This window comes from Ranitomeya imitator, chromosome 2 (genome assembly GCF_032444005.1).
Source record: "Ranitomeya imitator isolate aRanImi1 chromosome 2, aRanImi1.pri, whole genome shotgun sequence".
Lineage (NCBI taxonomy): Eukaryota > Metazoa > Chordata > Amphibia > Anura > Dendrobatidae > Ranitomeya > Ranitomeya imitator.
In genome coordinates, this window is record NC_091283.1 from 38,573,825 (window position 1) to 38,589,309 (window position 15,485).

The window sequence follows — 15,485 nt, forward strand, 5'->3', positions numbered from 1 at the left end:
TCATTAGGATCACCTCCACTCCCGGTGGTAAACGTCTGGTGACGAGAGTCTGAATTCTGGTAGAACACTTCTTCGTCCAGCTGTTTATCCAACATGAAAATATTTTGGGCATTGGTGCAGATGCTTTCCTCTTTTGGATTCCGTGATTCTTTGGAGCAACCTCTGATGCCCATGGAATAGAATATGTGAACAGCTCTGCAGAATGGCCCATCTGTAGTTCCCCACATTCAGTCGGGCATTTGGAAATATTTGATGCGGGGTGGAACAAGGGTGAATTGGGTGCCACCTTTGAGGATTGTACTGTGTATGATGATAAGGTGAAGGAAGAGGAAGAGAGGCTACTTGATGCAGCGCTTGCCATCCACTGTAACACATGCTCTTTCTGAGCCTCATCTACAAGGCGTAACTCTGTGCGGCTGCCAAAGAAAGGGAGTTGAGTAGCCAGTCCAGTAACAGATGTTGCCAGTGGTCTTTGGATAGGATGATACGGTGTTTATTCAGTTGAGCTTTCATTAACGTTAGCACATAACCCCGTCAAACGCCAAGCCTATTCCCCCTTCAATCATGACCTCAATTTTTCCCACTCATGTTGTAATGAGTGGGACTCATATCCAACTCTTGTAACCTGCGGTTTCACAACCTTAAGCCCACAGCTGTCAGTCACCTGTCAATAAAAGAACAGTGACTATTTATTATCTAAGATAGTGTGCCTGAACAACACTCTTATACCTAAAGATTTTGAAGAGCAAATGGGGTCTCATGATTCCTCACTGCAATACAGTTTTGTCCTGAGCGATTAGGATAAGCAAGTAGAGCTTGCTGGCTGAACCCCAATATTAGGACTAATGATTTTTAAGAGGAAATGGGGTCTCCTGATTCCTAACTAAATTTCTTATTTTAGCAATTAAATGCACAATAAACAGTGGACCATTCCATGTCGTAGTAAATTCATAGTTATGATACACAACGTATTGTACACTTGTAGTGATATAACCTAAAAATAAAAATGAAACAAAGAAAAAGAATGGCAAGACAAGTAAATAAAACATTTGAGGCTCGCAGACTAAAAGACTCATTACACCATGACAACATTCAGGTTAATGTTTTTTAAAAAATAATGGATCTTGCATCAGACATTGTGGAATGGTCACGGCAGCATCAACACACCGTCAGGCATTATGGTTCCGAGCTAGATGAGTAAGAGCAAGTAAGGTATTGTAGACTACCTACAAATCCAAACCCTGCCAAATTTGTGTATCCATGGGGCCCATATCTTTAAGAAAAGTGGGTGAGAGTGCATTTTCCAGCTGGAAAGTTCCCCTAATCTATAAATCAAACGTAATTTTTTCAATCCATTCCTTTAGGGATGGAGGGGTTGATGGTTTCCAGTGAACAGATATCAGATGTTTAACAGCACTGTCAAGTGACGGCATTAGTCCATGTTTTCTCGTTTTACAGTTTGTTGAAGGACAGGACAGAAGCACTTCCAAAGCTGTCAGGTCTGAAGTCAGGATTCCCAATGATTTCAGCATCTCATTAATATCATCGCAGAATATTTTCAAGTCGGGACAAAACCAAAATATGTGTGCCAAGTTTCCTATGTGGGTCTTACATCTCCAACATAAGTTATAATCCAACAATCCCAAGTGGTGCAATTTTTCTGGAGTCCTCTACCAACAGGAGACTATTTTATAAGCGTTTTCCTGAAGTAGAGTACGTAGGATTTAGAGAAATATTTAGATCCCCTCCTAAAATCAATAATCCTTCTTTGAAGAGTGTCAAGGTTTCTACTGTTTAAGAAATCCACTTGGTCTGTCCCTGATTGGGGGTGTACAAATTACATAGACTGACTAATGTGTTGGCAATATACCCTTTTACAAATATGTACCTGCCTTCTGGATCAGAGAGACTATCTATTAGGTTAAATGGAAGTCCCCTCCTAATCTACCTTTGAAGGCAGATGAAGTAGCGCTGTTAATCCATACTGGGTATATTGAATGAGATAGGTCTGGAATCTGACCTTTTTTATTGTGTGTCTCTTGTAGGAAAATTAAGTGTGACTTATTTTTTTTTCAATAATGCCAGGATTTGATTTACGTTTGTTAGGTGAATTTATACCTTTAACGTTAAATGATGCCGCGGTGACCAGATCTGAAAGAGTCTTGTTAGTCATTAAAGAAGCTATTGGATTTACACGCGGGTCTCAGTTTTCGCCTGTGAAAAAAAACAATTAAATCAAGCAACCAACTATAAACAAATGAAATCTCACCTACGCCAGGAGGGGACCTTGTATTTAAGAGGATTGATGTGTAAGAGTCTGTTTTCTAGAATTCGAAGAAATTGTGTTCCTCATGGTGGACCACTCCTTCTGTCTTGGTAGTTGTGGAATTTCCCAACCCATGTCCAATGGCATCCATGAAGGAATCTCAATATGCGGCACCTCCATAGTCACCATAGCTGAGAGCTGCTTTCTCTCTGGCTCCAGACAGAATGGCTGATGTATCTACAAAACTCAGTAGACCACATATGACATCTCTGGGAGGATCCACTGGTTTTGGTCTGGGTCTGAGGGCTCTATGTACATTCTCAATGATGATAGTCTCAGCCCTTTCTTGTTCAAGTATTGAAGCAAAAAACATTTGGCAACTTTTTCCAGTGACTCAGGGACAAAGGTCTCTGGAAGACCCTTCAAACGGATGTTCTTTCTTCTACTTCTATTCTCCTGATCTTCCAGGGCTAGTAATGATGTGTTAATCTGGTGATGATTTGGGATCATTTGTTCTCTTAAGGTGTTAGAGACATCCAGCACATTAGTATGGGAAGTTTCCAAAGATTCAACTCTCCGACCTACATGTTTTGGATCAGTATGTAGACCCGATAGTTCCTGGAAGAGCGGTTTCATAGCCTGAGCAAGAGTCTTTTTTCAGAAAGGATCTAGAAATTGGAGCCGATTCAATGCTCGCTGAGTCATTGTCTCTGACCTCGAGGCTTAAGTCCGAATCCTCAATCTGGTTAGAGGAGAGGTAACGGGCCACTGGATTTTTAGAGGGAGTTTGATGAGGGAGTTTGATGTTTCTTTTTAAGAAATTTGTCTAGTTCTCCTTGCTTTTGAAAGACTTGATGTTCAGTAAGATTTTTTTGCACCCTCTTTATTTGTTTTCACCATTTTTTTTTTGACTGTAAGTGTGCGCTAGCAAATCACCACTCGTACATGAAAATTGAAATTACATAGTCACTTTGTGCGGTTGTATAGAGGATCTACTGAAAAGATTAGGATGGAATGAACTGTAATGTAATCTAATGAACAGAAGATGGCAGTAGATTGTTTCTTCCAATATCTATAACAAAGAAAAATTGATTGTGGTTTACAAAATGTTCGAAAAAGATTTCAAAGATTTAGTAGTTATCTAGTTCCAGTCATTCCCTGAAAACTCGTAATTATAAGTCTATATAGTATTCTTTATTTTGGCAGAAAATAGATGAACAAATTAAATCAACAAGATTTCCAAAATTTAGTATCTATTAGTCTTTACAATCTCTCTGAAAACTTGTAATTGTGGGTCCATATATTTTTCTTATTTTGTAGGAGAGTATAAGATCAAATCAGAGCAGTGTCTTAATAGAGGGGGGGGGGGGGGGGGCGCAGTGCACCACAACCAGTGAGCAAAGGAACAACGTTCTGGGGGTTCCACTTCACCTCTCCAGTCACCTCTGTCTCCTTCCTTTGGTATCCGGGCCCAGCGTCCTGGGTCCACAGCCACGCTCGGGATCCTGTTATGATCCGGTGACCTTGGAGCTGCATGAGAACTTTCACTGGAGAAAGTGGCCACTATACTGACCGCAAACCTGAACTTAACAACAGTACCCCCCTCTTGAGGAGGGGTCACCGAACCCTCACCAGGGCCCCCAGGACGATCAGGACGAGCCAGATGAAAGGCACGAACCAAATCAGCAGCATGGACATCAGAGGCAAAAACCCAAGAATTATCCTCCTGGCCATAACCCTTCCATTTGACCAGGTACTGAAGCTTCCACCTCGAAAAACGGGAATCCAAAATCTTCTCAACAACATATTCCAACTCCTCATCAACCAACACAGGGGCCGGAGGATCAGCAGAGGGAACAACGGGCTCCACATATTTCCGCAACAAAGATCTATGGAAGACATTATGGATAGCAAAAGAGGCCGGAAGCGCCAGTCGAAAAGACACCAGATTAATAATCTCAGAAATCCTATAAGGACCAATAAACCGAGGTTTAAACTTAGGAGAAGAAACCTTCATAGGAACATGACGGGAAGACAACCAGACCAGATCCCCAACCCGAAGCCGGGAACCAACACACCGACGACGATTAGCAAAACGTTGAGCCTCCTCTTGAGACAACACCAACTTGTCCACCACATGAGCCCAAATCTGCTGCAACCTGTCCACCACAGAATCCACACCAGGACAGTCAGAAGGCTCAACCTGCCCAGAAGAAAAACGAGGATGAAAACCAAAATTACAAAAGAAAGGCGAAACCAAGGAAGCAGAACTAGCCCGATTATTAAGGGCAAACTCGGCCAATGGCAAGAAGGCCACCCAATCATCCTGATCAGCAGACACAAAGCATCTCAAATAAGTCTCCAAGGTCTGATTAGTACGCTCGGTCTGGCCATTTGTCTGAGGATGAAATGCAGAAGAAAAAGACAAATCAATGCCCAGCCTAGCACAAAAGGCCCGCCAAAACCTAGAAACAAACTGGGAACCTCTGTCGGAAACAATATTCTCCGGAATACCATGCAAACGAACCACATGCTGAAAGAACAACGGAACCAAATCAGAAGAGGAAGGCAATTTAGGTAAGGGCACCAAATGAACCATCTTAGAGAACCGGTCACAAACAACCCAGATAACAGACATCTTCTGGGAGACCGGAAGATCAGAAATAAAATCCATCGAAATATGCGTCCAGGGCCTCTCAGGGACTGGCAATGGCAAAAGCAACCCACTAGCACGGGAGCAACAAGGCTTGGCCCGCGCACAAGTCCCACAGGACTGCACAAAAGAACGCACATCACGTGACAATGAAGGCCATCAAAAGGACCTACCAACCAAATCTCTGGTACCAAAAATGCCAGGATGACCGGCCAACACGGAACAGTGAACCTCAGAAATCACTCTACTAGTCCATCTGTCAGGAACAAACAATTTCCCCACAGGACAGCGGTCAGGTTTGTCAACCTGAAATTCCTGAAGAACCCGTCGTAAATCAGGGGAAATGGCAGAAAGGACCACCCCCTCTTTCAGAATACCGACCGGCTCTAAGACCTCTGGAGAATCAGGCAAAAAACTCCTAGAGAGGGCATCAGCCTTAATATTCTTAGAACCCGGAAGGTACAAGACCACAAAATCAAAACGGGAAAAAAACAAGGACCATCGAGTCTGTCTAGGATTCAGCCGTTTAGCAGACTCGAGGTAAATCAAATTCTTATGATCGGTCAAGACCACAATACGGTGCTTAGCTCCCTCAAGCCAATGTCGCCACTCCTCAAATGCCCACTTCATAGCCAACAACTCCCGATTGCCGACATCATAATTGCGTTCGGCAGGCGAAAACTTACGGGAAAAGAAGGCACACGGTTTCATTAAGGAACCAACAGGATCCCTCTGAGACAAAACGGCCCCTGCCCCAATCTCAGAAGCGTCAACCTCAACCTGAAACGGAAGAGACACATACGGTTGGCGCAACACTGGAGCAGAAGTAAATCGACGTTTAAGCTCCTGAAAGGCAGAGACAGCCACAGAGGACCAATTCGCCACATCAGCGCCTTTCTTCGTCAAATCGGTCAAGGGTTTAACCACGCTGGAAAAATTAGCAATGAAACGGCGATAAAAATTTGCAAAACCCAAAAATTTCTGAAGGCTCTTCACAGATGTGGGCTGAATCCAATCATGAATGGCCTGAACCTTAACCGGATCCATCTCTATAGGCAAAGGAGAAAAAATGAAGCCCAAAAAAGAGACTTTCTGCACCCCAAAGAGACACTTAGACCCTTTCACAAACAGGGCATTGTCACGAAGGATCTGAAATACCATCCTGACCTGTTGCACATGAGACTCCCAATCATCGGAAAAAATCAAAATATCGTCCAAATATACAATCAAGAATTTATCAAGATAAGTCCGGAAGATATCATGCATGAAGGACTGAAAAACAGATGGAGCATTAGAGAGTCCGAATGGCATCACAAGGTATTCAAAATGGCCTTCGGGCGTGTTAAATGCAGTTTTCCATTCATCACCCTGCTTAATACGAACAAGATTATATGCCCCTCGAAGGTCAACGGTGAAGAAGATGGCCGAATATGCCCTTTCTCCAAAGACTCCTTAATATAGCTCCGCATGGCGGTATGTTCAGGCACAGATAGATTAAAAAGTCGACCCTTAGGAAACTTACAGCCTGGAATCAAGTCAATAGCACAATCACAGTCCCTGTGCGGTGGAAGGGAACTGGACTTGGGCTCATCGAATACATCCTGAAAATCAGACAAAAACTCTGGAATCTCAGAAGATTGACATCAAAGGAGGAGATTGACATCAAAGGAACATCATTATGAACCCCCTGACAACCCCAACTAGTCACAGACATGGACTTCCAGTCCAACACAGGATTATGTACCTGCAACCATGGAAAACCCAGCACGATAACATCATGCAAGTTATGCAACACCAGAAATCGACAATCTTCTTGATGGGCTGGCACCATGCGCATGGTTACCTGTGTCCAAAACTGGGGCTTATTTCTAGCCAAGTGTGTAGCATCAATGCCCCTCAAAGGAATAGGGTTCTGCAAAGACTGCAAGGGAAAACCACAACGCTTGGCAAACTCAAAATCCATTAAATTCAAGGAGGCGCCTGAATCCACAAACGCCATGACAGAAAATGATGACAATGAGCAGATCAAGGACACAGATAACAGAAATTTAGGTTGTACAGTACTGATGGTAATTGAACTGGCGATCCTCTTTGTCCGCTTAGGGCAGACAGAAATGACATGAGAAGCGTCGCCACTAGTGTTGAGCGATACCTTCCGATATCGGAAAGTATCGGTATCGGATAGGATCGGCCGATATTCAAAAAATATCGGATATCGCCGATACCGATACCCGATCCCAATGCAAGTCAATGGGACCAAAATATCGGAATTAAAATAAACCCTTTCTTGCCTTGTAGGTTCATTCTACATGAAGGAAAACAAATAAGAATAATGCCGGATGTATTTGGGGAGGTGGCGGAGACATTAAAGTCATAGAGGTTTATCCCAATCAAATAGAATAGCATGTTTTTTGGGTTTTTTTAAGACGTTCGGAGTGACAAAGATATTGACTATGTAAATTTTTTTTTTATTTTGTCAGATATTGATGTTTCACTATTCCACGCCCTTCCCCTTCTTTTTTTTCTTTTTTTTTTTACTTTTCCCACACTTTCATCTTCATCATCATCATCAGCATCTTTGACATCAACTTCTTCTTCACCTTATTCATCTTCTTCTTCATCCTTTACCTTTTTTTTTTTTTTTTATTACATTCTTCATATTCATTTTATTCAACTATTATTATTCTTCCTATTCTACATATTCTTTTTATTCCACTGTTATTATTCTTCCTATTCTACTTCTTCATCATATTCTCATTTGTGACAAGCATTCCCGTAGTTGTTATCTATAAAAGTTTGAAGATTACACCTTCCGTTCTGCCAGTCACAAAAGTTACATTTGTCCGCGTTCAGTTTGGCCTGCAGCATCAGGCTTTATCCAGGGGCACCACGAGGAGGAACGGACTCACCCCCATACACTGCTTAGTCTTCTTCTGCATATAATTTAGATAATATCTTTTGCTCTGATATTAAGTCTTATGCTTAATGTTCTTCTGCTCTTTGTTCTGCAGCCTCTTGTTCTTCTGCTTCTCGGTCTTCCATGTCGTCGTCTCCAGGGTCTTCGTCTCCAGTGTCGTCATCTCCGCCGTCGTCGTCTCAGCCGTCGTCGTCTCCGCCGTCGTCGTCTCCGCCGTCGTCGTCTCCGCCGTCGTCGTTGTCATCGGGGTGGTCTTCCGGGTCGTCGTCGTCGTCATCGGGGTGGTCTTCCGAGTCGTCGACTTTAGGGTCTTCAACTTGGAAATGTAGCAGAAGGTACAAGAAGGCTGAGAAAATGCCAAGAACCAGCTGATGGAACTGGAACTCGGATGGCTACCCGAAGGTTCAAGAGCCTATGGAACTACCGAGGACCAGCTGACGTTACTGGAACCCGGTTACTAAGCAGGAGGTACCCGTGCTAAAAAGCACTACCAAGGACCGCCTGACGTTGGCGGAACTCGGATACCCAGAAGGAGGCACCTAAGCCAAAGGCTCTGCCCGGAACCAGCTGACGTTACTGGAACCAGGATGGGGAGCAGAAGGTACAAGAGCAAAAGACACTGCCGAGAACCAGCTGACGGTACTGGAACCCGGATGGGTAGCCGAAGGTCCAAGAGCCAATGGAACTACCGAGGACCAGCTGACGTTACTGGAACCCGGTTACTAAGCAGGAGGTACCCGTGCCTGAAAGCACTACCAAGGACCACCTGACGTTGGTGGAACTTGGATACCCAGAAGGAGGCACCTAAGCCAAAGGCTCTGCCCGGAACCAGCTGACGGTACTGGAACCAGGATGGGGAGCAGAAGGTACAAGAGCAAAAGACACTGCCGAGAACCAGCTGACGGTGCTGGAACCAGGTGGTGGACCCGAAGGCCCACAGGACAGGAGAGAACAGGTAGGCCGCGAGGCAGCCGCAGTTACCGAACCCCAACAGTCCTACAGGGGGAGCTGGGCCTACTGGCACTACAGAACCAGCCTTGACTACCAGTTCACGCAGCCCACATAGGAAGCTCCTAAACTGGAGGCACCCTGGAGTTGGCTAACCCGACCGCACCACGACGGGGCAAGCATAGGCGTCTCAGTGAACTTGACACAACCCGGAAACAGCTGACGGTGCTGAAACGAGGCTTGGCACGAGGGAGTACCTGTGACAAGAACACTGCCGAGAACCAGCTGGCGGTGCTGGAACCCAGATGCGTTGCCCCAGTGTGCAAGAGCCAATGGCACGACCGAGGACCAGCTGACGGTGCTGGAACCCGGTTACTAAGCTGTAGGTGCCCGCGCTTAAAAGCACTACCAAGGACCGCCTGACGTTGGCGGAACTCGGATACCCAGGAGGAGGCACCTAAGCCAAAGGCTCGGCCCGGAACCAGCTGACGGTGCTGGAACCAGGTGGTGGACCCGAAGGTCCACAGGAGAGGAGAGAACAGCTAGGCCGCGAGGCAGCCGCAGTTACCGAACCCCAACAGTCCTACAGGGGGAGCTGGGCCTACTGGCACTACAGAACCAGCCTTGACTACCAGTTCACGCAGCCCACATAGGAAGCTCCTAAACTGGAGGCACCCTGGAGTTGGCTAACCCGACCGCACCACGACGGGGCAAGCATAGGCGTCTCAGTGAGCTTGACACAACCCGGAAACAGCTGACGGTGCTGAAACCAGGCTTGGCACGAGGGAGTACCTGTGACAAGAACACTGCCGAGAACCAGCTGGCGGTGCTGGAACCCAGATGCGTTGCCCCAGTGTGCAAGAGCCAATGGCACGACCGAGTACCAGCTGACGGTGCTGGAACCCGGTTACTAAGCTGTAGGTGCCCGCGCTTAAAAGCACTACCAAGGACCGCCTGGCGTTGGCGGAACTCGGATACCCAGGAGGAGGCACCTAAGCCAAAGGCTCGGCCCGGAACCAGCTGACGGTGCTGGAACCAGGTGGTGGACCCCAAGGCCCACAGGAGAGGAGAGAACAGCTAGGCCGCGAGGCAGCCGCAGCTACCGAACCCCAACAGTCCTACAGGGGGAGCTGGGCCTACTGGCACTACAGAACCAGCCTTGACTACCAGTTCACGCAGCCCACATAGGAAGCTCCTAAACTGGAGGCACCCTGGAGTTGGCTAACCCGACCGCACCACGACAGGGCAAGCATAGGCGTCTCAGTGAGCTTGACACAACCCGGAAACAGCTGACGGTGCTGAAACCAGGCTTGGCACGAGGGAGTACCTGTGACAAGAACACTGCCGAGAACCAGCTGGCGGTGCTGGAACCCGGATGCGTTGCCCCAGTGTGCAAGAGCCAATGGCACCGAGGACCAGCTGACGGTGCTGGAACCCGGTTACTAAGCTGTAGGTGCCCGCGCTTAAAAGCACTACCAAGGACCGCCTGACGTTGGCGGAACTCAGATACCCAGGAGGAGGCACCTAAGCCAAAGGCTCGGCCCGGAACCAGCTGACGGTGCTGGAACCAGGTGGTGGACCCCAAGGCCCACAGGAGAGGAGAGAACAGCTAGGCCGCGAGGCAGCCGCAGTTACCGAACCCCAACAGTCCTACAGGGAGAGCTGGGCCTACTGGCACTACAGAACCAGCCTTGACTACCAGTTCACGCAGCCCACATAGGAAGCTCCTAAACTGGAGGCACCCTGGAGTTGGCTAACCCGACCGCACCACGACGGGGCAAGCATAGGCGTCTCAGTGAGCTTGACACTACCCGGAAACAGCTGACGGTGCTGAAACCAGGTTTGGCACGAGGGAGTACCTGTGACAAAAACACTGCCGAGAACCAGCTGGCGGTGCTGGAACCCAGATGCGTTGCCCCAGTGTGCAAGAGCCAATGGCACGACCGAGGACCAGCTGACGGTGCTGGAACCCAGTTACTAAGCTGTAGGTGCCCGCGCTTAAAAGCACTACCAAGGACCGCCTGGCGTTGGCGGAACTCGGATACCCAGGAGGAGGCACCTAAGCCAAAGGCTCGGCCCGGAACCAGCTGACGGTGCTGGAACCAGGTGGTGGACCCCAAGGTCCACAGGAGAGGAGAGAACAGCTAGGCCACGAGGCAGCCGCAGTTACCGAACCCCAACAGTCCTACAGGGGGAGCTGGGCCTACTGGCACTACAGAACCAGCCTTGACTACCAGTTCACGCAGCCCACATAGGAAGCTCCTAAACTGGAGGCACCCTGGAGTTGGCTAACTCGACCGCAACACGACGGGGCAACGCATAGGTGTCTCAGTGAGTTTGACAGTACCCGGAAACAGCTGACGGTGCTGGAACCAGGCTGGGCACGAGGGAGTACCCATGACAAAAACACTGCCGAGAACCAGCTGGCGGTGCTGGAACCCAGATGCGTTGCCCCAGTGTGCAAGAGCCAATGGCACGACCGAGGACCAGCTGACGGTGCTGGAACCCGGTTACTAAGCTGTAGGTGCCCGCGCTTAAAAGCACTACCAAGGACCGCCTGGCGTTGGCGGAACTCGGATACCCAGGAGGAGGCACCTAAGCCAAAGGCTCGGCCCGGAACCAGCTGACGGTGCTGGAACCAGGTGGTGGACCCCAAGGCCCACAGGAGAGGAGAGAACAGCTAGGCCGCGAGGCAGCCGCAGTTACCGAACCCCAACAGTCCTACAGGGGGAGCTGGGCCTACTGGCACTACAGAACCAGCCTTGACTACCAGTTCACGCAGCCCACATAGGAAGCTCCTAAACTGGAGGCACCCTGGAGTTGGCTAACCCGACTGCAACACGACGGGGCAAGCATAGGCGTCTCAGCGAGTTTGACACAACCCGGAAACAGCTGACGGTGCTGAAACCAGGTTTGCCACGAGGGAGTACCTGTGACAAAAACACTGCCGAGAACCAGCTTGCGGTGCTGGAACCCGGATGCTTTGCCTATCAAACATTGTCTTCCTACAGCCCCAACTAGCGGTGTTGGAGCAAAGGGTAAGCAGGGGGAGCAGAGTGTAGGCTGAAGCCTGCACTAGAGTCAGCTTTGTGTCTGCGTTGCGTTTGCAGGACACTTTGCCGGCTACACAGTGGGGGAACAGCAGGCGATGCTGAACCCCACTAACACATTGGCTGGTGTTTTTCTCTGTGCAGCTAGCACTTCCGGGCAAAAACTAGCGTTGTTACAGCCCAGGGTCAGCAGGAGGAGGAGAGGAGCAGAGTGTAGGCCTAGTTGAACCAATTTCAAAGGTTACCTTTAACCCCCCCTCAGGTGTTACAAAGTACAAGAGCCACACCTTGTGCAGCATTAATGCTGCACAAGAAAAGGTTGCTCTATTAATTTGTCTACTTGCACACGCTGAATACAACATGTACACAATTTAGCCCATTCTACAGTCAAACTGTAGTTGAGGCGTGACTTGTATTTTTAAGGAGACGCAGCATAGGTGTCCCAAATAACGCCTTTGTGCTTGGCGCAGCTTCCTGAGCGTTGTTTTTTGCTGTACAGGAGTCTGCGCTCTTGTGTTATCCCTTGGCAATGCCCTGTTAGCGCTGCCCGCCTTATGACCTCATTTCATGTTGGCCGCTGCGGTTAACGATGGCCATAAATCCCAGACCCACACTGCCTTTTCATAAAGTCACACTGCGGTGCTGGGATTCGTGGCCTTGAGCAGTAAATATTTTCGATGCTCACACACGTCCTTACACCTGCTTCAGACTGGGCGGCCTCTGCTGATCCCTTTTCGCATGCCGCGGCCAGGAGGCCGCACAGTCTGAAGAAGGCGGAAGGAGATGAGTGACGACAGGCGAACATATGCACTGCTCGTGCCCATAAACCACACCCTCGCTGACAAAATAAATAAGACAACGAGGGGCGTTGTTTCACGCAGGGCGGATGCACAGGCGCAGCCAGCTAACCATGATGTGAAAAGACGGGAAGCGCTACCAAGGGGGGTGCTGCGTATCATTACAAAGGAAAGTCACACCTCAGGGACAGTGGAATGGTCTCAATGAGACACATTTTGTACGTGTTGAGTTCCACGTGGGCAAGGAGAAAAAGTCAGCCACCTTGTACAAATGCAGCAGTACTGCTGTACAAGGTGGCTGTTATACATAGAAACACCTGGGGGTGGGGGGCAGGCTTCCTTCAATTTCAGTTCATGTGCCTGCGTGGCGTTTGCAGGACACGTTGCCAGCTACACAGCAGGGGAACAGCTGGCGGTGCTGAACCCCACTAACACATTGGCTGGTGTTTTTCTCTGTGAAGCTCGCATTTCCGGGCAAAAACTAGCGGTGTTAGAGCCCAGGGTCAGCAGGAGGAGGAGAGGAGCAAAGTGTAGGCCGAAGCCTGCACTGGTGGCAGCTTTTGGTCGGTTGTGCCAGCGTGGCTTGTGCTGGACACGATGCCGGCTACACAGCAGGGGAACAGCTGGCGGTGCTGAACCCCACTAACACATTGGCTGGTGTTTTTCTCTGTGAAGCTCGCATTTCCGGGCAAAAACTAGCGGTGTTAGAGCCCAGGGTCAGCAGGAGGAGGAGAGGAGCAGAGTGTAAGCCGAAGCCTGCACTGGTGGCAGCTTTTGTTCTGTTGTGCCTGCGTGGCGTTTGCAGGTCACGTTGCCGGCTACACAGCTGGGGAACAGCTGGCGGTGCTGAACCCCACTAACACATTGGCTGGTGTTTTTCTCTGTGCAGCTAGCACGTCCGGGCAAAAACTGGCGGTGTTAGAGCCCAGGGTCAGCAGGAGGAGGAGAGGAGCAGAGTGTAGGCCGAAGCCTAGTTGAACCAATTTCAAAGGTAACCTTTAACCCCCCTCAGGTGTTGCAAGGTACAAGAGCCACACCTCGTGCAGCATTAATGCTGCACAAGTAAAAGGTTGCTCTATTAATTTTGCTCCTTGCACACGCTGAATAAAACACGTACACTATTTAGCCCATTCTACTGTAAAACAGTAGTGGAGGCGTGACTTGTCTTTTTAAAGAAAAGCAGCACAGGTGTCGAAAATAACACCTTGGTGCATGGGCGCAGCTTCCTGAGCGTTGTTATTTGCTGTACAGGAGTCTGCGCTCTTGTTATCCCTTGGCCATGCGCTGTGAGCGCTTCCTGTCTTCTGACCTCATTTCATGTTGGCCGATGCGGTTAGCGGTGGACATGAATCCCAGACCCACAGTGTGTTTGGAAAAAATCACACTGCGTGGCTGGGATTCGTGCCCTTGTGCAGTTAATATGTTTGCCGCTCACACATGTCCTTACACCTACTTCAGACTGGGCGGCCTCATCTGATCCCTTATCGCATGCCGCGGCCATGAGGCCGCACAGTCTGAAGAAGGCGGAAGGAGATGAGTTAAGACAGGCGAACATATGCACTGCACATGCCCATCAATAACACCCTCGCAGCCAAAATATATGAGACAACGAGGGGCGTTGTATTGGGCAGGGCGGACGCACAGGCACAGGCAGCCAACCAATGATGTCAGAAGACGGGCAGCGCTACCAAGGGTGGTGCTGCGTATCATTAGAAAGGAAAGTCACACCTCAGGGACAGTTGAATGGTCTCAATGAGACACATTTTGTACGTGTTGAGTTCCACGTGGGCAAGGAGAAAAAGTCAGCCACCTTGTACAAATGCAGCAGTACTGCTGTACAAAGTGGCTGGTATACATAGAAACACCTGGGGGTGGGGGGCAGGCTTCCTTCAATTTCAGTTCATGTGCCTGCGTGGCGTTTGCAGGACACGTTGCCAGCTACACAGCAGGGGAACAGCTGGCGGTGCTGAACCCCACTAACACATTGGCTGTTGTTTTTCTCTGTGAAGCTCGCATTTCCGGGCAAAAACTAGCGGTGTTAGAGCCCAGGGTCAGCAGGAGGAGGAGAGGAGCAAAGTGTAGGCCGAAGCCTGCACTGGTGGCAGCTTTTGGTCGGTTGTGCCAGCGTGGCTTGTGCCGGACACGATGCCGGCTACACAGCAGGGGAACAGCTGGCGGTGCTGAACCCCACTAACACATTGGCTGGTGTTTTTCTCTGTGAAGCTCGCATTTCCGGGCAAAAACTAGCGGTGTTAGAGCCCAGGGTCAGCAGGAGGAGGAGAGGAGCAGAGTGTAGGCCGAAGCCTGCACTGGTGGCAGCTTTTGTTCTGTTGTGCCTGCGTGGCGTTTGCAGGTCACGTTGCCGGCTACACAGCTGGGGAACAGCTGGTGGTGCTGAACCCCACTAACACATTGGCTGGTGTTTTTCTCTGTGCAGCTAGCACGTCCGGGCAAAAACTGGCGGTGTTAGAGCCCAGGGTCAGCAGGAGGAGGAGAGGAGCAGAGTGTAGGCCGAAGCCTAGTTGAACCAATTTCAAAGGAAACCTTTAACCCCCCCTCAGGTGTTGCAAGGTACAAGAGCAACACCTTGAACAGCATTAATGCTGCACAAGTCTAAGGTTGCTCTCTTCATTTTGCTCCTTGCACATGCTGAATAAAACACGTACACTATTTAGCCCATTATACTGTCAAACAGTAGTGGAGGCGTGACTTTTCTTTTGAAGAAGACGCAGCACAGGTGTCAAAATTTACACCTAGGTGCTGGGCGCAGACTCCTTACCGTTGTTATTTGCAGTACAGGAGAGTGCGCTCTTGTGTTATCCCTTGGCAATACCCTGTTAGTGCAGGCCGTCTT